Source organism: Geotrypetes seraphini, chromosome 2 (assembly GCF_902459505.1).
Source record: "Geotrypetes seraphini chromosome 2, aGeoSer1.1, whole genome shotgun sequence".
Lineage (NCBI taxonomy): Eukaryota > Metazoa > Chordata > Amphibia > Gymnophiona > Dermophiidae > Geotrypetes > Geotrypetes seraphini.
The window spans coordinates 214,734,472-214,761,016 of NC_047085.1; the positions used below are offsets into that span (position 1 = coordinate 214,734,472).

Sequence of the window (26,545 nt, forward strand, 5' to 3'; positions counted from 1 at the left end):
TGGCACTAAGGGCTTTTCAAATCTATATCTACAGAGTTAAGTCTATATTCTAGGGTGTAGCGTAAACCTCCAACATTAAATAAGGAAAGGAATTTCAGACTTAGATTCACTTTGTCATTGTTCTGTTGTATAGTCCTTTCCAGATAAACAATTCAGCCAACAATTGTACTCCAAACTTAGGCAAAAAACAGCCCGCCAACACCTAGGAATAGGAGCAACTATTTTTCAAAAGAGAATCCTTGTTTCGTTGACAGCATTGGCTTCAAAATGGCCCAACAGGTGAAGCTTAATAAATACCGATTTCACCTTCATTGCTACTCAATCTTGCATTTTCAACCTATAATCTAATATTATTCCCAAAACTTTAATACAGCATTCCACCCATAACACCATGAGAACATAACATAAAACCATAAGAGTTGTCATACTGGAACCATAAGAGTGGTCATACTAGAACCAAAAGAGTGGTCATACTGGAACAGACCAAAGGTCCATTAAGCCTAGTATCTAGTTTCTAACCATGGCCAATCGCTGCCTGGCTGGCCTGGAACTTCCTCTCCGACGTCAGAATTGATGTTGGGAAGAAGGCTTCTGGGCGGCAAGAAGAAGGTGCAGCGGTGGCAGTTGGACGGGGGTTTGAATCGGCGCTGGAGGGAGAGGAAGCGATCGTCTGTCCCATTGTCCCCGCGCACAGCTTTGGGACGCTATCCCTGAAAATGAGACATTTCAGTGTCCCAAAGCAGTGGGTCGGGATAACGGGATAGCCGGTCCAATAACGGGATGGTCCCGTTGAAAACGGGACATATGGTCACCTTACTCAAGGCTGACCAATCCCAGGTCAGCACAGTGTTTGGGCTTCTTCATTATGTCCTTCCATTGTAGAGTCATGGGATTCAGTTCCTAGTTGTGAATCCCTTAAGACATTTTCTTTTTCTTTTAATTTGATTGGTTGGACTGGCAGAACTTCCAAGCCTGCCTAACCAATCAAATTAAACAATAAAAAGCCTTTAGAGATTCTCTCCAGGCACTGAATTCTCCAAAGGAACTATGCTCTCCTGTGCTTTGACTGCTGGTTCGGGTTTGCCATTCACACCTTCCTGACTGCTGCAGTATTTGGGGGACCTCTGGAAAGGACCCCATGGCATAAGCATCAGAACAGGGGCCATGGCCTCCCCAAAAATTTAGCCCTGGTGGTCCAGAGGTGCAGCGGGCAGGAGCAAGCTTTCCGCGCTCCTGTCCGCTGCTAACTCGGTGGGTGGCGGCCACGGGATGTGTTTTCTTCTGCCGTTCAGCGGCAACGAGCACGAGTGTGCTCTGGCGCTCCTGCTTGGCGCTGAGTGGCTTTTAAGATCTCAGTTTTCATAATCAAATCAGTAATGTTACTCAGAAGTCTTTTTACAACTAAGCCTCATCCGTTCTATCCTTTCTCTATTAGACCCCCCTACCAACATTCTGATTCACTCCTTTGTTAGCTCCAACATTGATTACTGCAACACCTTATATCAAAGCATTACACAAAACGAAATTTGTCAGCTGCAACTATTGCAAAACACTGCAGTCAAACTCATTTATAAAGCAAAAAAATTTGACCATGTCACCTCCCTCTTGATCAAAGCACATTAGCTACCAGTTCTTCACCGCATCACCTAACATTTAAAACCAAGCAGTCCAATTCACCAGCATTCATTGATAAACTTCTTATTCCATATGCTACCTACCCGGAATCTGCATTCCATTACTCAAAATCTGCTTTCAGTCCCATCTATATGTGAATTATTTCTTGACACAACCCGCAAAACTATCTTCTCAGTCACTGCCCCTAGAACGCCCTTCCATCTGACCTTACACTAGAAACATCTCTCAGAAAGTTCAAATCTAAACTAAAAACATTCCTTTTTAAAGACACCTATACATTCTGACTTTTTTCATTTCAATAAGAGCCAAAAAAGCTTCTATGCAGTTGGTAATACCGAATTGAAACATTTCTTTTGAAGCGACCCCTACTCTAGTGTCTTAAGCCCCTCCCTCTTATGAGTTTATTTTTTATTTAATTTCTCACCATTTCCCATTCATTCCCTTTGGTACCAGTAAGTCAACATGTTTTGTCCCCCCCCCCCCTCTACTTTTATTTTTAACTTTTATTTTATTTTAATAATATTTGATAATTGTAAACCATTTAGGTATGTTTTTGATAAACGGTATATCAAAGATTAAATGAACTTGGAAACTTGATTTAGAGAAGTAGATCTGGGAGTCATCAGCATAAAGAGAATCCTGAAAACCATGGGAGGAGATCAGAGTAGAGGTCTGCACGGGAACGGGGATTGCGGGGATCCCGCGGGTTCCCCCCCTGGCCCACGGGACTCCCACGGGGACGCCCCCTGGCCCACGGGACTCCCACGGGGATGCCCCCCTGACCCACGGGACTCCCACGGGGACGCCCCCTTGCCCACGGGACTCCCACGGGGATGAAAACAACCTACCTAAATTCTGGCGATGCAAGAATGCAGCTTACAAGTCTGGCGTCGCGTCGGGAAATAGCCATGTTGAGCAGTGAGCTCAGCACGTACACAGATGAAAGCCTTGCTTGCTGATTGGTCCGGTGGCCCCGCCCCACCGTGCCGCCGGACCAATCAGCAAGCAAGGCTTTCATCTGTGTATGTGCTGAGCTCACTGCTCAGCATGGCTATTTCCCGACGCGGGCATTAGGCTGTTTTTTGTCATTTCGGGTGGGGGATGGCAGCGGCAGCAGCAGCCTGAAAAAGAAATCATCCTGGCCGGGTTCGGTGTCATGCTCCGGAGCTTCTACAGCCTTCCTATCTCCCTCTCCCTTCTACCTGCGGCTCTCTTCGGCAACTCAGCAGCAGCTTCTGACGTTGGGGCCTACCCTCTGCGAGTCCCGCTTGTTTCAACTTCCTTTTTCCACAAAGGTGGGACTCGTAGAGGGAAGGCCTCGATGTCGGCAGCTTGTCTTGATCACCGCTGCTGACGAGTTGCTGAAGAGAGCCGCGGAGCAGGGGGGTGTTGCCAGGTGCAGGTAGAAGGGAGAGGGCCAGATGCAGGACTCGTGGGTGAGGGAGGAGAAGAGAGAGGGGAGAGAAACAAAAGGAAATATTTCATACTGGGCTGGGCCGGAGTGGAGAGAGGGTGGAAAGATTCTGGCTACAGGGTGCATTAACAAAGGAAAAGGGGGGAAAGCTGAAAATGGAGATAGTGACACAAAGAAGAGAAAGGGTAAGCAGGACCTTCTGAATAAGGATAGAGATACAGAGGGGACATGAAGAGGAGGTGAAATAGAGACATAGAAGTAATGCTGAAAAAGTGTGTGTGTGTGGGGGGGGAGATAAAGACATTGAAAGGGCAAATGGTGAATATGGGGTAAAGACAAGGACAGAGACAAATGAAGATTCTGAAAAAGTGGTGAGATACGGATATAGGTGAGATGGACACAAAGAAGGGTGATGCTGGAAAATAGGTGGAATGGTAATTCTGACAGACACAGAAGGGAAATGCTGGATCAAGGAGAGATGGGGCTCAGGCTGGATGGAATGAGGAGAAATGCCTTGTTGGCCCGGAACTTCCTCTCCTACGTCAGAATTGACGTCAGGGAGCAGAATGCTGGTCAGCGCGACGCTTCTGCAGGGAAAGCTTGGGACGGCGGTGGCTTAGAGGCTATTCTCCGATGGCTGTGGCAGCAAACCGAGTGGCTTGGGGGAGGGCACGGAGAAAGAAAGAAAGGGGGCAGACAGAGAGACAGAAAGAAGGGGGAACAGGGAGACAGAAAGAAAAAGTTGGGGGAGAGAATGAGGTCTGGAGGAGAGGAAACATACAGGAGGCTGAAAGAAAGGAAGAAAGATTGGATGCACAGTCAGAAGAAGAAAGTGCAACCAGAGACTCATGAAATCACCAAACAGCAAAGGTAGGAAAAATGATTTTATTTTCAATTTAGTGATCAAAATGTGTCTGTTTTGAGAATTTATATCTGCTGTCTATATTTTGCACTATGGCTCCCTTTTACTAAACCGCAATATTGTTTTTTAGCGCAGGGAGCCTATGAGCATTGAGAGCAGCGCGAGGCATTCAGCGTAACTCCCTGTGCTAAAACCTACTATTGTGGTTTAGTAAAAAGGGAGGGGGTGTATTTGTCTATTTTTGTATTTTGTTACCGAGGTGACATTGCATAGAGTCATCTGCCTTGGGAAATGTATATGGCAGATATCTTTATTTTGTGTTCAAAAGAAAAGGAAATGCATTTCTGGTTTTATTTCTACAGTGTTGAAGTACTTGTTGGCCCTTGCTGTGACTGGTGGGGATCCCCAAGCACCGCCAGCAGAGGACCTCCTCTAGAGATGGTCAGAACTCCCCTCCACCAAGCGCAGCAGTCGCTGGCAGCATCCATGAGCCACTGAGGTGCCAGCATCTGTGACTCAGGGACGCTACTGCTGCCTGCCAAGCTTGGCAAAAGGGACCCCAGGCCAACTGCAAAGGAAGTCCTCAGCTGACAGTTTGTGGGTTCTCATCAGCTGAGTATTTATATTTTATATTTACATTAGAGGTTCTGGTAGAAACCCATTTACAAAGTATGTATTCTTCCCAATTAATATTTCCAAATTAATAGTCTCTTTGCTTATTTGTAAATGGGTCTCTACCAGAGCCTTTAATTCAGTAGCATAATTAAATAAAATAACTATTTCTGAAGTTTATAGGGAAGGATGGTGACGGAGGGGATTCCTCGCGGGGACGGGTGGGGACGGAGGGGATTCCTCGCGGGGACGGGTGGGGACGGAGGGGATTCCTCGCGGGGACGGGTGGGGACGGAGGGGATTCCTCGCGGGGACGGGTGGGGACGGAGGGATTCCTCACGGGGACGGGTGGGGACTGAGGGATTCCTCACGGGGACGGGTGGGGATGGGTGGGATTTTGGCGGGGACGGGTGGGGACGGGTGGGATTTCTGTCCCCGCGCAACTCTCTAGATCAGAGCACCAAAGGAATAAGTATAGAGAGAGAAGAGAAGAGGTCCTAAGATATAGCCCTGATGTACACTGACTGATAGTGGGATAGCATTGGAAAAGGATCCATCACTGCACAGACTAAAAGTGTGATGAGACACAATAACATTATATTGAAAGTTCCAGCATGACAAGCCTACAAGCAAAATATTTGGTGCAATAGTCCTTTTGCCTCAAGATATCATGAGAATTATGACATACTGTACAGTATTTCTAGCATATCCTAAAATGAATAAACTGTGCCCAGGTGAATGACTACTGAGAATCACAGTGGTGCGCATTGAGGCAATCAATTTATTGAGGCATGAACTTTCAGGGACCAGAATCCACTTCATTAGATGCACTGCAATTTTCCTTCGATTCCTTTATATAAACATTCCGATTTCCATAAAGTGGAAAATCTAAACAAAGTGTGATAGCATGTCTATTATAAACAAAACAGTATTTAAGCTATATAAGTACATTGCAATTCTTTTTCTGCATCTTGCTGAAGTTTCCTAAAAACTGACTCTCTGTCTCTAATAGCTTTCTCCTGTAATCTAAAATAATGTGTTTGAATTGCATGGCTTCTTTTTATAAACCAGACAAAGGCCCAGTTCCTCAACTAAAACTATTATCTTAAAAGATAAGAACAGTGCTTGAAAATAATCTGTTCAATTGCAAATGTTGCAAGCATAGGATCTAGATTTCTAATTCAGGCTGAATTAGCAATTATTGTTAACTTCACAGGTTATAATAATTTGCTGGGTAATTACAATACTGCTTACATAGGTGAAAGGTGCAGGTATAGTCTTCACTCTGCAGACCACCAGACTTTCAACATGAAAGCACATGTACTTTCACTTTGTAAATGATTTCAAGGGGGAAAAAAACACATTCACATCTGTTCACATGTGTGGTTGCTTTTTGCCTAGTTAAAATGCATGCAGACTTTTGAAAATTTAACCGTATGGATATACACTCATAAGAACATAAGAATTGCCGCTGCTGGGTCAGACCTATGGTCCATTGTGCCCAGCAGTCCGCTGCCCTAACTGAGTCTAGCCTTACCTGCACACGTTCTGGTTTAGCAGGAACTTGTCTAACTTTGTCTTGAATCCCCGGAGGGTGTTTTCCCCTATAACAACCTCTGGAAGAGCGTTCCAGTTTTCCACCACTCTCTGGGTGAAGAAGAATTTTCTTACATTTGTACAGAATCTATCCCTTTTTAACTTTATAGAGTGTCCTCTCGTTCTCCCTACTTTGGAGAGGGTGAACAACCTGTCTTTATCTACTAAGTCTATTCCCTTCATTATCTTGAATGTTTTGATTATGTCCCTTTCAGTCTCCTCTTTTCAAGGGAGAAGAGACCCAGTTTCTCTAATCTCTCACTGTACGTCAACTCCTCCAACCTCTTAACCATTTTAGTCGCTCTTCTTTGGACCATTTTGAGTAGTACTGTGTCCTTCTTCATGGACACAGTATTCCAGGTGGGGGCGTACCATGGCCTGGTACAGCGGCATGATAACCCCTCCATATTCGCGGTGGTTAGGGGCAGAGCCAGCCTGCGAATATTGAAAATTTGTGAATAACTTTTGGACCGGTTCTGACCCACCCCTACCTTCCTCCTGCCTCCTGGACCTTACCTGGTAGTCTAGTGGTAACACGTGGCAGAAGCAATCTTCCTACCCTCCTGCCCCCATGCAGAGCCTTCTTCAAAAATGGCTGCTCTAAGTTCACGTTGTAGTCTCGTCAGACCATGGGAATCAATAAGATTAAAACAGTTCAAACAGAAATTACCAAAATGACCATCGCCCCAAACCCAACACATCATACATATGAAAATCCTATGGAACCCATCAATACAGACCAAATATGGAACTCTGAGACAAAAAAAATTTACTAAACAAGCTTTCCACTCATTGCAGCCTCCTAGACAACTGTCTCTCCTACCTTCTCTCTTCTGCACCTGAAGTAATCATCACATGGATTACTAAGCTCCTAAATTGCATTCTAAAACAAGGCCAGCTTCTGGAAGAATTGGGAAAAAGAGTACTCATGCCAATATCTAAATCACCGAATGCAGATATTTCTACCCTCTCAAACTACAGACCTGTTTCTGGCATACCCTTACTCATCAAACTCCTAGAAACCCATATAAGCAAACAACTTGTAACATATATGGAACAACACTCCTGCTTACATCCTTCTCAATTCAGTTTCTGGCCACAACACAGCACTTAACTTCTCCTTCTAACCCTGACCACAAAAATAAAACAATTACCAAGCTTTGGCCAAGAAGCAGTTCTTCTCCAATTTGACATCTCTGCTGCCTTCGATTCAGTAGATCTTCACCTCCTCCTAATGAAGCTCTCAGAAATAGGAGTGACAAATACCATTCTAAAATAGCTTAAAGATTTTCTCATAAAAAGAAAATACCTCATCAAGAAAGATGACACCTTCTTCAACTGGAAGGCCTTCTGTGGAGTACCCCAAGGCTCTCCACTTTCCCCTATATTATTTAATCTATTTATGAGCTCACTTGGCGATATTAAACTTAACGATGAGTTCATACTGTCATATACAGATAGCATTCTTCTCCTCATCCCAACAAATAGTAACCAATCTAATACAGCCCCAAAATCTCAGACAACATAGATAAAATACAAACATAGACAATAAATAAACTAAAACTAAATGCATCAAAAAACAAAATGCTCTTCTTTCACACCCCACGACAGACAGCTCTGACTAACATCATGCACCCTTGCAGTAGACAAATCCTCCAGAGTTCTAGGTTGTATTTTGGACTCCACTCTATCAATGGAGCTGAAAATATCCAACCTTTGGAGGAAAGCCTTCTTTGCTATGAGACAACTGAGATTCTTCAGACCATACTTCCATCAACAACACTACAACCTGCTCATGCAGATGCTGATCCTGTCTCACATAGACTACTGCTACTCCATCTACATGGGTATCAATGTCACTCTTCTCCGCAAACTACAGCTCTTACAAAACATTGCAATAAGGCTCATATTCAAACTGAAAAATATGATTCAATCTGTAACTACCTCAAACTGGCTACCCGTCTCATCTCAAATAAAATTTAAAACATCCTGCATTATGTATCACATACTCAACGGAAACTCCACTGAACCACTAATTCACTTACTCTCCTTGGCATGGTTCACGTCACACAGAAATATTGACAGGATAAAGTTAAATCTCCCCACAACAAAAAACCTCAGGTATAAACGCATATTCCATTCAATGTTCACATTCTCTGGTGTGAAAGCTTGAAACGACCTCCCAAGAACCATCAGATCTGAATTAACTTACACCACATTTTGCAAGAAACTAAAGACTGTTCTTTTCAACTCCACATACTCTACTGGCAACTAAGCCCAACATCCATCAATGCCAATGGGGTAGATAGAGTTTGTTACAGTCATTAACTTGTGATTGACTGAGTACTTGATTCCATGGTGGTGATAGATTGAAGAGTTCATCCTATTACCACCATATTGGTATTGATGGATGTTGGACTTAGTTGCTAGTAGAGTATGTGAAGTTGGAAAGAAAAGTTCATCCTCTCACCACCATGGAACCAAGTACTCAGCCAATCACAAGTTAATGACTGTAACAGACTCTATCTACTCCATGACTTCTTTCAACAAATCTTATCAACTCTCTTACTATATTTTATTCCTCAACTAAATGTTCATTTAATGTACATCCTACAACTCCGCTGAGTCATACCTAACTGCTTACTTGCATATTAAGATAAACGTTAACCAAAGAATCCCAAATGTCATTATGTTCCCCTAGAGCAGTGGTTCCCAACCCTGTCCTGGAGGAACACCAGGCCAATTGGGTTTTCAGACTAGCCCTAATGAATATGCATGAAGCAAATTTGCATGCCTATAACTTCCATCATATGCAAATCTCTCTCATGCATATTCATTAGGGCTAGCCTGAAAATCCGATTGGCCTGGTGTTCCTCCAGGACAGGGTTGGGAATCACTGCCCTAGAGCACCTTTGTCCCTTATGTACATCTAAGCTTCTTTGTACTGTAGTAAACTGTTCTCCATATACTATACTGTAAGTCACCTTGACCCTTTATAGGCATAGTGCAACACATAAATCCCAGACTAGATTAGCTTTATTCATAGAAAATGTTTTTAAAATTACCCTTCCTAGAGTCATTTAAGAACCAGCAAGTATGCTAGGATAATAACAGATTTTCAGTGCTTAGAATTTACATTTATATAAAGATCTCTAAGGTTTTGACTTGCTTAGAAGGCAAACATCTCTAGTGGCTCTACTACAGTATTGTGCTGTGACCTGTATACACCTCTGCATTTTCCAGAACAAGGGGAGGGTTCATCTGACCAGTGAGATAATAGTCAGAGGGAATTAGGGAAAAAGAGATACAGGTAAGTCAGGATTCAAATCCCACTGCCACTCCTTGAGATCTTGGACATATCACTTACCTCTCCAACTGCCTCAAGTACAAAACTTAGCGCTGGCTTTTACAAAGCTGTGGTAGAGATTTCTACCATGAGCTGGCAAGATAAATGCTTCGACACTCATAGAATTCTTTTGAGCGTTGCAGAATTTTCTGTGCCGGCCCATGGTAGAAACCTGTACTACAGCTTTGTAAAAGGAGCCATTAAATTGTAAGCTCTCCAAGAACAGGGAAATACCTTCTTGCCTTGAGCTTCTACTGAGAATCCAAAATCCAGTACTAGGCATACTGTGAAGTAATGCAAAACATTACAAATGTCACTCAGTACCTAAGGAGCAATTCTACCATACTATAATAGCACTAACTTCCATGAGTTATACAACAAGAGCCCACCTAGTAAAAGACAGCACCAGAAACACTGCAGTGGACACTAGCATATCAAGAAATCAATTGGAAAATTAAGCAAAGATAGATTCTCACCTAGGATAGAATACTTAAAACTAAAATAAATTTAAAACAGAAAGATATAGATGAAAATTAAACTGAATTGGCAACATAAAAAAAGGTGGTGGGGGGGGAAAAGACCCAGTTGCTTCACAGTAAAGACAGTCCAGAGAACAAAAACCAAAAGAAACTGTGGAGAATGATGTTCTTGATGCTACTTTCTTGTTGTATCATTCCAAGACAAAAAAATATACAAATCCAAATTTGTTGCCATGTGACAGGACCCAACACGGTCCGTGTTTCGGCGGACATGCCTTCCTCAAGGGTCCAGGTTGATGTAAATATACAAATATGGATGAATAAACAGATTAAAAAACTTGGAATTTCCTATGTAAAGTTCACTACAGTGTCCCACTGTTCTGCTGGGATGTCTGTGTGGTTGGTTCCTCCTACATCCCAATGGCTTGTTCTGTGCGTTTTTCTTTTGGATGTGTTTTTTTTTTTTTTCTTTGTCTTTCAGTCTTGTCTACTTGGAACTCCAAAACTCATCTTTAAGTCCCAAGCAGCACTAGAAATTTGGGCACAGAACAAGCCAATGGGATGTAGGAGGAACCACACAGACATCTCAGCAGAACAGTGGTACACGGCAACATATGTGGATTTATACTTTTTTTTTTGTCTTGGAATGATACACCAATTAAGTAGCATCAAGAATATCAATTAAACTGAACCCCCAAGAAGCTAGACTCCATATACAGTGCACACCAAAGAAAAAAAATAAAGTGATGCATGGCCCACTGTACCATGCAAAATATAAAGATAGCAGATATAAATTTCAAAAACTGATATTTTCTAACCCTTCTTTAATACAACAAATTTAGACTCCCTTTTACAATGCCATGCAGCCAATTGCCGCAAGGCAAATGCACTGATGGCCATTAACATAACTACTGCACTATTTTATTTAAACTTAAAATAAACCCCCTCTTTTACAAAGCCACGCTAGCGTTTTTAGTGCTGGCTGTGGCAGTAGCAGCTTGGATACTCATAGGAATTCTATGAGCGTCGGAGCTGTTATCGTGGTGGCCGGCACTAAAAACACTAGCACGGCTTTGTAAAGGAGGGGGGGGAAATTTTTTTTATACCTTTATTTTTTAATACCTTTATTGTCTGGCCATTTTGGCTCCTGGTTTCTGCTTTTTTTGCCTTCTCTTAATTCTTTCCAGGATTTTCTGTCCATATGTCTTTTTTACCCTCCTCTCTTCTTTTCCTTTCAGTTTTCTACAATTTATTTTTTTCTCCCTCTGTCCAGATGTAATTCTTTTTTATTATCCAATCTTCAAATTCCTTCCTTTTACTGAGTCTACCTACAGCTTTCCATCTCTTTCACTCACCCTGGCTCTCCTATTCCCCTTCTTCTTTTTCCCCAATTTCTTACCCTGACTCTCCTATTCCCCTTCCTCTTTCCCCCCAATTTCTCACTAACTCTATCCTCTTTCTTCCCCCAAGCATCTGCCTTCTCTCTCCCTTCCATCTAACATCTGCCTTCTTTTTATTCTTCCCTTCCATCCAGCTTCTGCCCTTTCTCTCCCATCTAGCATTTGTCTTCCTTTACCCCCTCTTCAATCCAGCTTTTGCTTTCATAAGAACTTAAGAATTGCCATACTGGGACAGACCGAAGGGCCATCAAGCCCAGTATCCTCTTTCCAACAGTGGGCAACCCAGGTTCCAAGTATCTAGCTAGATCCCAAGTAATAAAACAGATTTTATGCTGCTTATCCTAGAAATAAGCAGTGGATTTCTCCAAGTCATCTCAATAATGGCATATGGACTTCTCTTTTAGGAAATTGGCCAAATCTTTTTTAAACTCCGCTAAGGTAACTGATTTCACACCATTCTTTGGCAACAAATTCCAGAGTTTAATTAGATGTTGTATGTAGAAATATTTTCTCCTGATTGTTTTAAATTTACTACTGGAAAGCGTGAAAAATTGGTTCACATCTACCTTTTCCACTCCACTCAGCATTTTATAGACCTCTATCATATCACTTTTGAGTTGTCTCTTCTCCAAGCTGAAGAGCCCTAGCCACTTAGCCTTTCCTCATGGGGAAGTTGTCTCATTCCTTTTATCATTTTTGTTATTATTATCTGTACCTTTTCTAATTCTGCTATATCTTTTTTGAGATACGGTGACCAGAATGGCACACAGTATTTGAGGTATGGCCGTGCTATAGAGCGATACAAGGGCATTATAACATTTTCATCCTTGTTTTCAATTCCTTTCCTGATAATTCCTAACATTCTGTTTACTTTCTTAGCTGTCGCTGCTGCACATTGAGCTAAGGGTTTCAATGTACCCTCAACAATGACACCTACAGTAGATCCTTTTAATGGGCAGTGATTCCTAATATGAGAACCTAGCATCAGGTAGTTATAGTTTGGGTTTTACTTTCTCATTCTATCTCCCTTCAGTGTCTGCCTTACTTCACTCCCACTTCCATCCAGCATCTCTCATTTTTTCTCTCCCCTTTTCCATCCATCATCTACCCATCATCCCCTTCTTCTCCCCTCTCTGTTTCCTTTCTCAAGTCAGGATCTACCTCCTCTGTCTTTTTCTTCTCGATTCAGCATCTGTTCCCAACCCCTGTCACTTACAGCAGCAGTGGTTAAACAATGGAGTAGACTCACTATTCATGCAGCTACTGGCTCTGCCTTAGAACAACAGGTGACACTAAAGGGGTGAGGATGGGGCTGTAAGCCATTTGAATGGAGAATTCAACCCTGTGATGGTTGTAGCTGTTTTTGCTGAAAACTATAAAAAACAGGACCTTTCGCTTAGCTAAGATATGTAAGCATTCATTTACAGTGTTTTCTGACCCGCCCTTAGAAGCACAGCTGTCAGATTTTCAGGATTATCATAATGATAATATATGAGACTGATCTGCATGCACTAATGGGGGGGGAGCTGTTATCAAGATATGCTAATGTTAAAATGAGTTATTTTACTGTTAATCCCAAACATTTTAACAAAGGATTTCAACTTGTGGCAAGCTCAAACCCAACATTGCCTCAAAAAGAGATGTTCCCAGTAATTTTTATTGCGAGTTGTGTATTAAGGCAGGATCACTAACCACTTCCTACACTGTATTTAGGAAATGCCAAATGCTCCTGCATTAAACAGTTACCACATGATAAGTGTAACACATTTGCTGACTAACACTTCCACATCAACTCTTGGCCCATGTCACACTCCCTGACAGAAAAATGCTGAAAGATTCAGTAAAAACCAAGGAAATTGACCCAATGACTCAACAGTAGAGAAATATATCCAAAGTAAGAAGACTCTGTGGAGAGTTGATGTTCCTGATATGGACTTTATTGTAAGTGCAGCTTTATAATCCACATAAAAGTACATATAAACAAAAAGGATCCAATCCACTGTAATATGGGACCCAACACGGTTCGTGTTGGACAAAATTGTCTTCTTCAGGGGTCCTAAAGGGAATAATGTAGTATAAGGTGGGAAAATGGTACTAAGCTTCGTTAGGTGAATACGTGAATGGATTTGAGTCTGTGGTGATTAGTATAAGCATTTCTCTCTCCCTCCCAGTATCTCTACTTCTCTCCCCCTCCCCCCCTTTTCTGGTGTCTCCTTTTATTCCTTCCTCTCTGGACCCGATAGTCTAGCACAAACCCTGTCCTGGAGGACCCCCAGCCAGTCAGGTTTTGGGGATAGCCCTAATGAATATGCATGAGAAAGATTTGCATATAATATTGGGGACAGGCATTCAAATCTGCCCCATGCATATTTGTTAGGGCTATCCTGAAAACCTGACTGGCTGATGGTCCTCCAGGACAGGGTCTAGCACACCTCTCCTTTTCTCACCATCATGCAGGTCTGGTCAGTGGTGTAGTGAGGGTGAGAGATACCCCTCACCACCCTCTTCTCTGCCCCACCTCCATCCCTTCTTCCCTGCCCCCTCCTGCCGCGCATGTGCACCCCTTCCCTTCCCCCTTATCTCTTTAACATTCCTGGGGCGAGCAGGAATCACAACCTGCTGCTCATGCCAGCATTGGCTCTTCCTGTGATGTTACATCCTAGGCACGGGTCCAGGAAGTGATGTCAGAGGAAGAGCCAACGCTGGTGTGAGCAGCAGGCTGGGGTTGCTGCTTGCATTGGGAACATAAGAATAGCCTTACTGGGTCAGACCAATGGTCCATCAAGCCCAGTAGCCCGTTCTCACGGTGGTCAATCCAGGTCACTAGTACCTGGCCAAAACCCAAGGTGTAACAATATTCCATGCTACCGATTCAGGGCATGCAGTGGCTTCCCCCATGTCTTTCTCAATAGCAGACTATGGACTTTTACTCCAGGAAATTGTTAAACCTTTCTTAAAACCAGTAACGCTATCCGCTCTTACCACATCCTCTGGCAACGCGTTCCAGAGCTTAACTATTCTCTGAGTGAAAAAAAAAATTCCTCCTATTGGTTTTAAAAGTATTTCTGTGTAACTTCATCGAGTGTCCCCCTAGTCTTAGTAATTTTTGATGGAGCGAAAAATCGATCCACTTGTACCCATTAAAGAAGTATGGGGGAAAGGAAGGGTGCACGATAGTAGGGGGTAGAAAGGAGGATGGGTGCCAGTGTTCCCACCAAGACCACGCCCGGGGCAGACCGTCCTCCCTGCCCCCCCCCTATTACTACACCTGGTATATCTGGTATATCTCTGGTAATAGTCTGGTATATCTCTCACTCTTACTTCCCCTGCTTACCACAGGTCCTGCACTCCCTCTTCCTTTCCCTCCCAGGAGTTCAGAATCTTTCCCTTTCCTTCTACCTCTCCTGTTACCCTTACCCCACCCCTCCCCAGATCACAGCCAGTAGTAGTGATGCAACGACATGTTGTTGCTGGCCAACCCCTCAGTCTTTCCTCTGCCATATCCTTCCTCTTCTGACACAAAATTATGTGAGCAGGATATGACAGAGGAAAGAGAAAGGGAATGAGACTTGATATACTACCTTTTTGTAGTTACAAAACAAAGCAGTTTACATATTATACAGAGGTACCTATTGTGTACTTGGGGCAATGTAGGATTAAAGGACAAATTCTATAAGAAGCTCCCAAAAGATATGCACCGCATTAGGCACTGTTCAGCGTGATTCAATTAAAAATTGGGTGCTGTTTAATGAATTACGCTGAGTGGCACCTATTTTGGAGGCACCCAATAAATAGGCCAGCTCTAGGCACAACTAAAAGTTAGGTTTCTTTGTGAGCGCTTAAGCATGCTTAAAAGCAGTGATTCTGCAATAAGGCGCTAACACATATCCACGCCCACGCCTAACGTGCATAGCGCCTATTTTTAGAAAACCACCTACATTTTTAGAGGCACCTTGATGCAGAATTGATCTTTCTTGATAGGCGCCTAAGTTTCAATTATTATTGATTAAAATGCTTAATTGAGCTCGTTATTCAATTTAGATAGGTGCCTATCTAGTTGAGCGCCTCCAAAATAGGTGCCTAACATTAGGCGCCGGTTACAGAATTTGGGCCTTTGTGACTTGCCCAGAGGCACATGGAGTTGCAGTGGGAACTGAATTCTCTTCCCCAGGTTCTCAGGCTACTACACTAACCACTAGAGGGCGACAGAGAGCAACTAGACGCAGCATCTCTTTGCATTGCTGCTGCTGCTGCTGCTGCTGCTGCTGGTGGCAAAGTGGTAGAAGTTTTTGGGGATGTGTGAAAGGGGAGGAAGAGACTTAGAGGGAAAGATGCTGGACCCCAAGGAGAAGCATGGAAGGGAGAGAGTGTCAGATGCATGGTGGTGAGTGCAGGAAGCCAAAAATTGCAAAGAAGAGTGGCACAGCAGGCATCCCCTACTATTGAGTGGCCATGGACTTTTTGTTGGGCTCACTTAATTGTAGTTACACCTCTGGCTATTGCAAGCTGGCAACAATGCCCCTAAATTAAGCACACCCACTTAAGCCTGCTGTATTTGAAATGTAAATATCCATGACTTACAGCACATACACACACAACTGACAGTATTCAATAAAGTGTGCACTGGAATAATGACACCCATGCCCCCCCCACACACATATACCTCCAATGTGAACACCCCTTTGCAGTTACACGTTAGAGCACTTAGGCACCATGCTACAGAATAATGTCTAAGTGTCATTACAGATGTACCTGCCATTTCACCACAATTTTGGCATGTAACTAATCTAATCTAATCCAATCCAGTATTTCTGAGTCACACTATGCCTAAATATGTTCAATATAGGAAAATACATCCAACAGGAAAAGGAAGTGAGATTAGCAGAGTATGAGGAAGAAGAGTATGTGGGTTCTCTGAGGAAGCCGGTCTGGCGAAACGCGTCAGAACCCGATACTGCTTGCTTTTGAAGATCATTTCAGCAACCTCAGCTAAGTACCCAATAAAGAGATTTAAGAAAGTTTATAGTTTTCAAAGAAACAAACAGTAATGATTTATTGATATGGTATCTCTAAAGACTGTTTGCTGTGCAACGATAGACTAAGGAAGCTGAATTTAGGGGCTTGACCCCCGTTTGTGATCTTTCTACCTGACAACGGTTATGAGCACATCTCTGTCAACAAGAGATTAGTGAAAGTACAGGGATGCCTTTTGTTGTTTGAATACAATATAAGAAAATACAGATATATATTCTACATTATGTTATAGCAGTTTGAGGAGAAGGGAAAGGAGAATAGTGGTTCCATGACTGTACTGGTGTAACACTTGAGCTGAGTATGGAATTTGGTGACACTAGGTATTTTGAGTTAGTTGTCTATAGTGTGTATGCTTTCAAAGAAGAGAGGTTTTTTTTAAAAATTTCAGAATCTGTTGTAGAATGTTTCCATCTCAATGTTAGTTGGAAGGTTGTTCCAGGTCTTGGTGCCAAGATAAGTGAAGAGCGAACTGAATGTGTGTTTGTATTTAACTCCTTTGGGAGAGGCAAGGAGCAGTTGAAGTGATTCCAGTTTTCTGGCTGAAGTTGACCGGGGATTGACGAATAAGTATGAGTGGCCCTGCAGTTTTTGCATATGGGATGTGGAACATTATACATGATAGTTTGAAGGTGATACAAGTTTTGATGGTTAACTAATTTAGCCACTATTGTAGCACAGATGTTAAGTACTGAATTGACACCTATATTTTAGTGGATTATAGAGAATTAAAGAGACATTCTTTTCATTGTCCTAAATTGACTCACATGGCTGTAGGGTTAGAGTTGGAATATCACCTAGCCACAAGGTTAGTTGGTGATATTCCCACCATCATGATTTGAAATAGGAGCTGACAATCCAGAACAGTTCTATGTCTTCCTTTCAACTAGAGTCAGCTCATCTCAATTTGTTATAAGTTCCTCTACATCTGATGATACAATTTGCTTGTTTTGGGCACAAGTTATAGATTTTTGTTACCATTCAGGCAAAATGATATGAAATTCTGGAAACTGTTTTTTCTTCTTCTTCTTCTTTTTTTAATTTTAATGTTGAATTATTGGGAGGTAAAGATCATGTTGGCTTTCTTCTATGGGACTGAGGATGAATAAAATTCAGTTTAGCATGTAGATTCTTTCAGTTGAAATAATCAGGCTACCTCTGGAGTATGGGATGGGAACATGTGGATGGGTGTGGTTATAAAGATGATTCAGTTTTCTTGTATTTTTTTACGTGTACCATACTTTCAGTGATTTTAAATAAGGCAGTCATTTTCTCATTGATCTTTAAGCAATTTACTGTCATATGTAGTTTTACAGTAAATGGTTTGTATAAAGAGCTAGAAAGCAAGTATGAAAATATACCGACGAGCAGTCACTTTAAAGCCCTCTGGAATTTTCTTTGAATTAAATATGTTATAAATTTTAAGATTTCATCAGACTACAATCAATATAACATTTTCTCTAGGCTAATAATATGGTTGCCTCTATGTTGATTGCCTATTAGCACAATAGTATATATATCTCTAGTGGCATACAAAAAGTGATTATCTATTATCTTTTTGGGGGGAAAATCTGAAAAGAGGTTGAGGGCAAGTCTTATAAGAACATAAGAATTGCCGCTGCTGGGTCAGACCAGTGGTCCATTATGCCCAGCTTTGTCTTGAATCCCTGGAGGGTGTTTTCCCCTATAACAGCCTCCAGAAGAGCGTTCCAGATTTCTACCACTCTCTGGGTGAAGAAGAACTTCCTTACGTTTGTACGGAATCCATCCCCTTTTAACTTCAGAGAGTGCCCTCTCGTTTTCTCTACCTTGGAGAGGGTGAACAACCTGTCTTTATCTGCTAAGTCTATTCCCTTTATCTGCCGCTTCATTATCTTGAATGTTTCGATCATGTCCCCTCTCTGTCTCCTCTTTTCAAGGGAGAAGAGGCCCAGTTTCTCTAATTTCTCACTGTACAGCAACTCCTCCAGCCTCTAACCATTTTTAGTCGCTCTTCTCTGGACCCTTTCAAGTAGTACTGTGCCCTTCTTCATGTACGGCGACCAGGAATTAGACACATTTGAAGTCTGTGAATGCTTGCTTCTATAAAGCCTTAAGCATTAGTTGTATGATTCTTATTAACTTTCTTCTTTGCAATTGAAATTGCATTTCCCAACTTATTAAATTATCATATTTATTAATATGTACTGTGCACCACAATGTGTTGCCGAGTATAGGCCATGATGGGAAAAAAATAAAAAGCACCAGCTTAATCATGTTCATCATCAAAGTACATGATTTACCTTTCAATCTTTTTTTCTGCTGCTTTTTATCATTGTTCCCTTCTCTCTTCATCTTTGTCCAGACATTGCGATTAAATAATTGCTAAGCACTGTAACTGAATGCAAGAGAACATTGCCAGCAGAAGTGAACACGAATACACTGCAAAGATTAATTAGGAGGCCCGAGAGCTCCTGCTATAAACTAAGGCTGAGAATATGGAGAGTATAATTATTAGGAACTCCACCTCCTTGTTTTTCCTGATCAGTATTTCAGTTGACCCAGGGCAGGAACCCTTCACCCTGTTGGCATAATTAGCTATGAAATTAGAAATGGTTTTGAAGTGATGCATTGCCACCTGCCACACTGCTTTAAATCTAGACAGCACACAGAGAGAAGAACTCATCTGTCTGGAAATCACCTAGAGGACAGTCACTCTTCCTTAGAAATTTATTTTCTTGGTAGGTCACGTTCAGATCGAGAAATGTCTTTCATAAAACCAGAGGTTGGGTATTATTTTCAAATTAACCTTTTTCTTCTTTTGATCTTCCATTTGGTGCTTTGTAATGGGAAAGATGGACTAATATCTATTCAGTTCAAGTTCACATTTCTTGAACTATCCTAAAAAGCTTTATGGGCAGAAATGAATTGCTTGGCCAGAACATAAGAAAGCAATTTTGATTAGCTTTTGAATGCAAGTCCAGGACAGATTGAGAGGAAAGAAAGAGAAGCACACATGGGGCATTCCAGCTAACTAAAATGAAACGACTTCACCTAGAACACTGCTGTCGAAATTTTAATCTGCAGTGTACAGAAAGTACTTTGTTAAAATCAACTTGAAGACTTATTTGAAAATAATGTATTAAAGAGGGAGCAAGCAAAGTAGATCATTCTGCTGTACAACAAATGGGCAAATGAATCGATCCTCTGACATTTTCCTATGCTTCTTATAGGTGTGGAAAACAAATCAATGAGGCAATAAATTTGCAACATGAGTGTCAAACTGTCCAGTGCAGAAATCTGAACTATTGTGTCACTAATAAATATAACCAAACTCCATGGACAAAGGTTCAGAAACAATTCTGAAGCCGAAAAACAAAATGTATCTGGAAAGTAAGTAGAGTCAATCAGAGCTCACTCCCACTTTTATTCATTTGCTTATTTACAGAATCGCTGCTCAGACTAACAATGAGCCCTTCATCCCACTCTTTTGTCTCGTAGGTTGAGGAGCAGAGGAGGCAGTTGAGAAGTTCCCATGGCACAAATGAGATTAGCAGTTTAGGTTCCAAAAAAAGTATTTGTCTCCCTTTGCAAGGCACATTGAATTTTTTAAAGCAGCTTATTTGTATCTTGTTGGAAGTGTAGCCTTTCCTTTTCAGCTCCTTTGCCTTTGTTGGGGTTTTTTTTTTTTCCCCCAAAGAAGAAATTTTCTTTCACTGAAAAGCTGCTAGCTTAGGGAGGAACTTCAGCCAGTTTGAAATGCAGGAGTACATCAATAGAACGCAAATGAACAAATCACTAGTTAGAATGCGAATATTTTCACAGGCTATTTTTAATCCACATGCATTCCATGTTAAAGTCTAATATCCTAAAGAAACAAGTTGTATGCTTATAGAATAGCTTCATAAAGAAAAGGCGACGTGTGCCAAATCATGTGCCTCTTGGAAGTAATAGATATGCAGTCCGGGGTAGCGGAAATACAGTTACTGGACTGAAAGATGAAGATTACAGGGAGCAGCTCCCTTCATCTGGGAGCAACTGGCTGCTGGCTGTCACAGAACAGATCACACGTGCAGAATCGTTTTAAGGCGAAAGAGCTTCTTGAATTGCCTGCTTGCTGTTAGCATTATGCACGGCATTAGTCCATAAGTCTTAGATTCCACAGCACTACTGCCATCAACAGTTGCTGGAAAGGAACGTGCATTTGCACTTGCAATCTGCTGCATTAACATGACATAAAATATGGATTTTATTGCAGCAGTGACAATAAATGCTCGCGCAACTGCCGACTAAATATGCCGTCTCTTCTCCCTGGCTCCCTCTCTCTGCCTCCCCACCCCCACCCCTTCTCTCCCTCTGCTTCTTCCCTTCCTGCCTCACTCGCCCTCCGATTTGTAGCAACCGGTTCGATCCCCGTTACCCTAAAGTGTCATACATTTAGGCTTTCATGTAGGCAGCCAATTCTTGCCAACCTGCCTCCACGTAGGCAGACTTTTCTTTATAAGAAACAGTCACCGCTCTAATGCGGGCAGCTATAATTAGATGTAAGGCTGTAACGCAGCCAGGACCGTTATAATGGAAAGTGATATGAGAGTGTTTTGTACCTGATTCTTGAAAAGATATAAAGTGGTGTCTAGATATATAGATAAAGGCAGTATTACATGCATTTTTTCAAATTTTATTTTACTAGTTATTGTTTTTTCATAATATATAATGCAATTCTTCACACTATGAACCACTATTTTGTGTTTGAAAGAACTCACATATTTTTCCAACCTAAATAGTCACCATCATTCAATTTTTATTTTTTTTAAAGTTCACTACATTATATAATTCTAACCAAACTTGTAATAGAAAATGTCAAATTCATGCATTGGACTGATGAAGGAGATTATATTAATCCATGCATTGACTTGCTACAGTAGCTCTAGCTACCGTACCAACACTTTTTAAATGTATTTTCTTTTTTTATTTTTTTGCAGTGCATTCAAAGTTCTTCAGATGAAAATGGAACAGGCAATATTAATAAGCAACGCTTCTGCTATGCAAACACGTTGAACAAGCATCAAAGCATAGAAAGTAGAAAAGACTTCCTACCTTTTTTTCATTCTGCTTCAGAAATAAAGATACAGTAGGTTTGCCAACAAGGCAACAGTGGTAAATTTTGCCAATATCTTCCCTATTTTGTTTGTTTTTCTGCTGTTATTTTCCAAGTCTGATCTCGTTTGAATCTAACACAGGCTTTTTCCTCGCAGCATCACTTTTAACTCTGAAAGACAGGGAAGCAAAGCTAAGGAGGGAGCTCTCACTCTGATTGGTTTTCATTCCTGGCTCCTGATTAATAATAATATATATATTAAAAAAAAGCCCTCCCTTCCCTGCACACAGCCAGACTCTGCTGATAAAGCTGCAGTACTTACCACAGGAAGGTTAGGGACCAGGGAAAGTGCAGGCTGTTCCAGTCATCCTGTGATTTGCAAGTGAATGCAGTGGGAGGCTTCAGTAATGACACCTAACTATAATGAGGCTCTTTTATTTGAAGTCTAAAGTCATCAGCTCAATCTAATCCAATTGTTTTCCTGGCAACTAAGAAGGGAAAATGTATGCATGTTTACTAGATTTAAAAATGACTTTCCTACTATTGATACCGTAAGCAAAAATATTAATATGTTTCAAAGATGCCTAATGATTTCTCTCTCTCTCTCTCTTTCTCCATCTACCTATATATTTGCATGCAAATACATACACGCCACTTATCTGCAATAATCCACTAGTAGAATATTATACTTGTAAATTGTATTTTTTTTTTTTCTGACATCACTGCTACCAACACATAGAACACCAAACCGCTGGTCCTTCCCAGTTGTTTGTGCCATGAGTTTAATGAGGTTTAGCTTGGTATTAATTGTCAATGTATATTCATAAGACTACTTGCAGTCCAAGAGATTGCATGTTTCACATTGTAAAGTCCAGCAAAATGAATAGCCTGCAGCCAAAAGTCTTGTAGAGGATTGCAAGGCAGAGAAAGAGAAACTGAAGGGAAAAAAAAAAAAGTGGGTCTGTGTTAACAATCTGATATCAAGATTATGACAGTATTTAGCACCAAGACATTTTTTTTTCCCCAACATGTTTCAGATTTTAAAAAGAAATCCATTTTAACCCAAGTAAATTAGCTATGGAATAGAAATGATGCATTGTCAGATTTGTTCCCTTTACTTACCATGGTTTCTTTGATGAAAAAATGTGGACAAGTAGCAAAAGAATATAAAAGCACAGATTCAGGAATGATTTCCAATATAAATCTGCAGAGAAGAGAGACAGGGTTTTACTTTACACATTGAGTACATGTGGTGTTTCAGATGGGTTTTCTAATTGTAGAATATTCCACTTTCTGTACAGATGAGGTAAAAGGGGGTGTGCTTGTGTGGGGGGCTACAGGCAGAAGCATAGCCAGGCTATGACATCAGGAGGAGATCTTTTGTAATACTGTATAGGCATTAATGCAATGCTGAAGGGCCAATCTAAATAGTCACCATTTCATTCAAAATCCAGGGGGGAGGGGGGAGAGTGACTGCTCCCCTTGCACCCCAGCTAGCTATGCCTTTGGCTATAGGATGAATTGTGATTTTTTTTAAATCATATTTATTGGTTGCAAAAACAAGAACATAAACGAGTATGAATAAGCAGTTATCATAACAATTAATTATGAAATTTAGGGGGGGGAGGGGGCAATTAGAGGCTGAGGGATAGTGAATGCTTTTTGTCAAAAGCTATCCCCCTGCCAACAGCATTACTAGATCAAAACCAATAAAGTATCCAATCTGCTCAGTTACCACAAAACATTCTGACATCAATGTTTAAATGATTGTTTCTGCAAAATTTTGCTTGCTACATTAAAAAAAAAAAAAAATGCTGATTTTCAATCTGCTCCTTCCTTTCCCCCACCACAGATTCAACAAATTTGGCAACACAACTTGATGTATGACACAATTTATATCCAATCAAGGGACCCTATTGCTGAGCTGCATTATACAGCTAACATGGGGTTTCATGCATGGCAGACAGCACAGACCTGCATCACCCCACTCCTGCTTTAAAAAGACAGCCACTAGGGTAAAAATCCTGTGTTTGCTGTCTAACACGGGAGTGGGTGAGATCTGGACTAGTCTGGGACATGGGCTGGCCTGCTAGTGCGCGAGTCAGTATTCTGTGCTAGATGAAAGGCATAGAGAAGGTGGAGAGGGACAGATTCTTTAGACTAGCGGGGACAACAAAAAACAAGAGGTCATTCAGAAAAACTGAGAGGAGACAGATTCATAACGAATGCAAGGAAGTTCTTCTTCACTCAAAGGGTGGTAGACACCTGGAATGCGCATTCCGGAGAGGTGATAAGACAGAGTACAATTCTGGGGTTCAAAAAGGGACTGGATGACTTCCTGGAAGCGAAGGGGATAACAGGGTACAGATAGAGGTTTACCTTACAGGATATTAAGCGAACAGGGTATGGACATTTTAGGTTAGGTAGGGAACACTTACAGGTCATGGACCTGGGGGGGCCGCCGTGGGAGCGGACTGCCGGGCACGATGGACCCCTGGTCTGACCCGGCAGAGACAATGCTTATACAGCAATACTTACCTCCTCAACAGTATAGCCACACTACTGGTAGTCCAGACTGCTGTCAAACCAAGGTCTAACCAAATCTGCATTGCCTCTCCCTGACTCTTCCCAACACTACAAAGAGCACCAGATCCCTCTCCCCACCCCTCACATTTTTATTCATTCAAATTCTATCCCATTCTCCCAGGGGAACTCAGAATGGTTTACATGAATTTATTCAGGTACTCAATTTTTTGTTGTCAGTCCTAGTAGGCTCACAATCTATACGATGTACCTGGGGCAATGGGGGGATTAGGTGACTTGCCCATGGTCACAAGGAACAGGGGGGAGGGGGTTGAACCCACAACCTCAGGGTGCTGAGGTTGTAGCTTTAACCACTGTACCACACTGCACTGTGGGGTGTCAGGGTTTGAGGAACAGGAGATCCAAAGCCCTTTGGGCTGTCAGGTGAGTGGGGGGTGTGAGTTAGAGAATGACATGGGGACAAAATTTTCCCTGTCCCCGGGGGAACTCATTTTCCCGTCCCATCCCTGCAAGTTCTTTTCTTGTCCATATCCCTGCCCCATTCCTGGAAGCTCCATTCTCATCTGAGCAAGCCTCAAACATTTTAAAATCATAAGTGTTCAAGGCTTGTGCGGTTTAGGCAGAGCTTACAGGAATAGGACAGGGACAAGGACAGCGACAAAACTCATGGGGATGGGACAGGGAAATTGAGTTCCTGTGGGGACGGGGACTGATTTGTCCCCCATGTCATTCTTTAGTGTGAGTGGTTGGATGCATTGCTGTGGCAACTCTGTCCCTAATTTATTTATTCATACTATGCCCCCACCACATTACCTACATAGGTTCCTCCCACGCTATCTGCCACTGCTGGTAACACAGTTCCATGCGCTGTGGTAATTCTATGCCCAGTATAGTAAAAGCAGGACACGTTTCCTGCATGTACCTTAAAGACTTTGCATTTCCTGCACATTAATTTTGATGTTAAATACACAGTAAGTACAAAACTTACCTGCACATTTAGTAAAATGGCCTCCAAATGTGGGAAGAGAGATTGGAATCCCTGGTGGCCCAGTTCAAAGTGAAAAGATGGTGAAAATATCCTGCCACTATCTGATTTACTGCTTCTCTCCTCTGTAGATACAGCAGACCAAAGGTTAATAGATAAAGATATCCATTTATCTGAAAACTGCTGAGATAAGCAGTATTGCCTTTGAATATCTATTTAAAGCCAGCTGTACAAGTTAGCGTTCATCTTTGGGTAGAGAGCACCCTGCGGAATATTGTCCTGTCTGATATTGATTCATTAATAAAATTGTTTACGCTACTTCCTGTGACAGAAAAACTTTTCAAGGTAGTTTACAATAAGCCATCATTGCACTGCAATAAAAGAAAGCAAACTTAAATTATAACCCGCTTTAGAGAACATTTAGAAATAAAATTGGAAATTAAGCAAAAAATTGTGGGCAGCTTTCAGAAATATGAGGAAGCACATATGAATTTCAGCTACGTATATGTGTGTACATAAATTTAGGGAGGATTGTTGATCATATGAAAGAGATTTTGTAGGGGGGAGGGGGGATTTATGTTGCTTGTGGTATATCTGGTAGTGAGTGTATTGATTGTCACAAAACAAGGCTAAGAACTAATGAGCGGCAAAGTGGAGTCGATGTACTAGATGCAACCGAGTTCATGGATAAGCAAAAATATACAAATAAATTAAAAAAACAATTGCAGCTGCCACTGTTAACACAATGGAATGACACAATTTGGTGTGCTGTAAAAATTGTCCCCTTGATGAAGATTACCATTTCAGCAGTTCAAAATAGTTGACAAATGGTAATGACACACAGATGGACTTCTGTGGCCACCGTTGTTCCGAGTGCGCTCTTTATTTTTATGCTTTGTTTTAGCCGTGGACTTACAGTTACAGACCCGTGATAAAGGCAGACAAATAGCCGACACATGGGCCGTGTAGGGTCCCTGATTTCTATTTGTCGACAGAAGTCGGGTATCATACCATATGTCAACTATTTTGAACTGCTGAAATGGTAATCTTCATCAAGGGGACATTTTTACAGCGCACCAATTTGTGCCATTCCATTGTGTCACCAGTGGCAGCTGCAATTGTTTCTAATTTATTTATGTATTTTTGCTTATCCATGAACTCGGTTTGCATTCTAGTACATTGACTCTACTTTATTGCCCGTCAGTGGCTAGTTTGCGACTTTGATTGTATTCAGTGGAGACAGAGGTTTTCTGTTTGTGTTGTGAGTGTATTGATTGTAGCATTTGTGTGTGTATTGGTATAGGTGTTTGTGTGCTGATGAGTATGATTGTTGTATGTTTGTATTAGAGTACAGAGGCAGCATGTTTTGCTTCACAAACTGAGCAGGCGGCACCTTGGCACTCTTTCATCCCGCATACAATATCAACACACAACAAAATGTCTAAGAAGAAGAGTGGATTTATTATGGCGGCAGCATTATACTACGTACATACATTAAACATAGTTTACAGCAGGGGTGTCCAACCTGTGGCCCAAGGGCCATATGCCCAAGGGCCATGAAGTA

The 26,545-nt window shown here is 41.8% G+C and overlaps 1 protein-coding gene across 3 annotated transcripts in view; it reads right to left on the bottom strand.

The window, feature by feature from the left end:
• CDH10 (cadherin 10) overlaps window positions 1–22,646 on the bottom strand; it is a 518,016-nt gene extending 495,370 nt beyond the window's left edge. For 2 of the 3 annotated variants that reach the window (XM_033934920.1, XM_033934922.1), the window contains exons 1-2: window positions 22,575–22,646; window positions 21,452–21,623 (exon numbers count right to left, since the gene is read on the bottom strand). The gene's annotated coding sequence lies outside the window, so the exon portion shown is untranslated. Of the gene's footprint in view, window positions 1–21,451; window positions 21,624–21,774; window positions 21,790–22,574 lie in introns of those variants that run through there. The other variant, XM_033934921.1, reaches the window with a different exon arrangement.
• Between the last annotated feature and the right edge of the window lie 3,899 nt (window positions 22,647–26,545).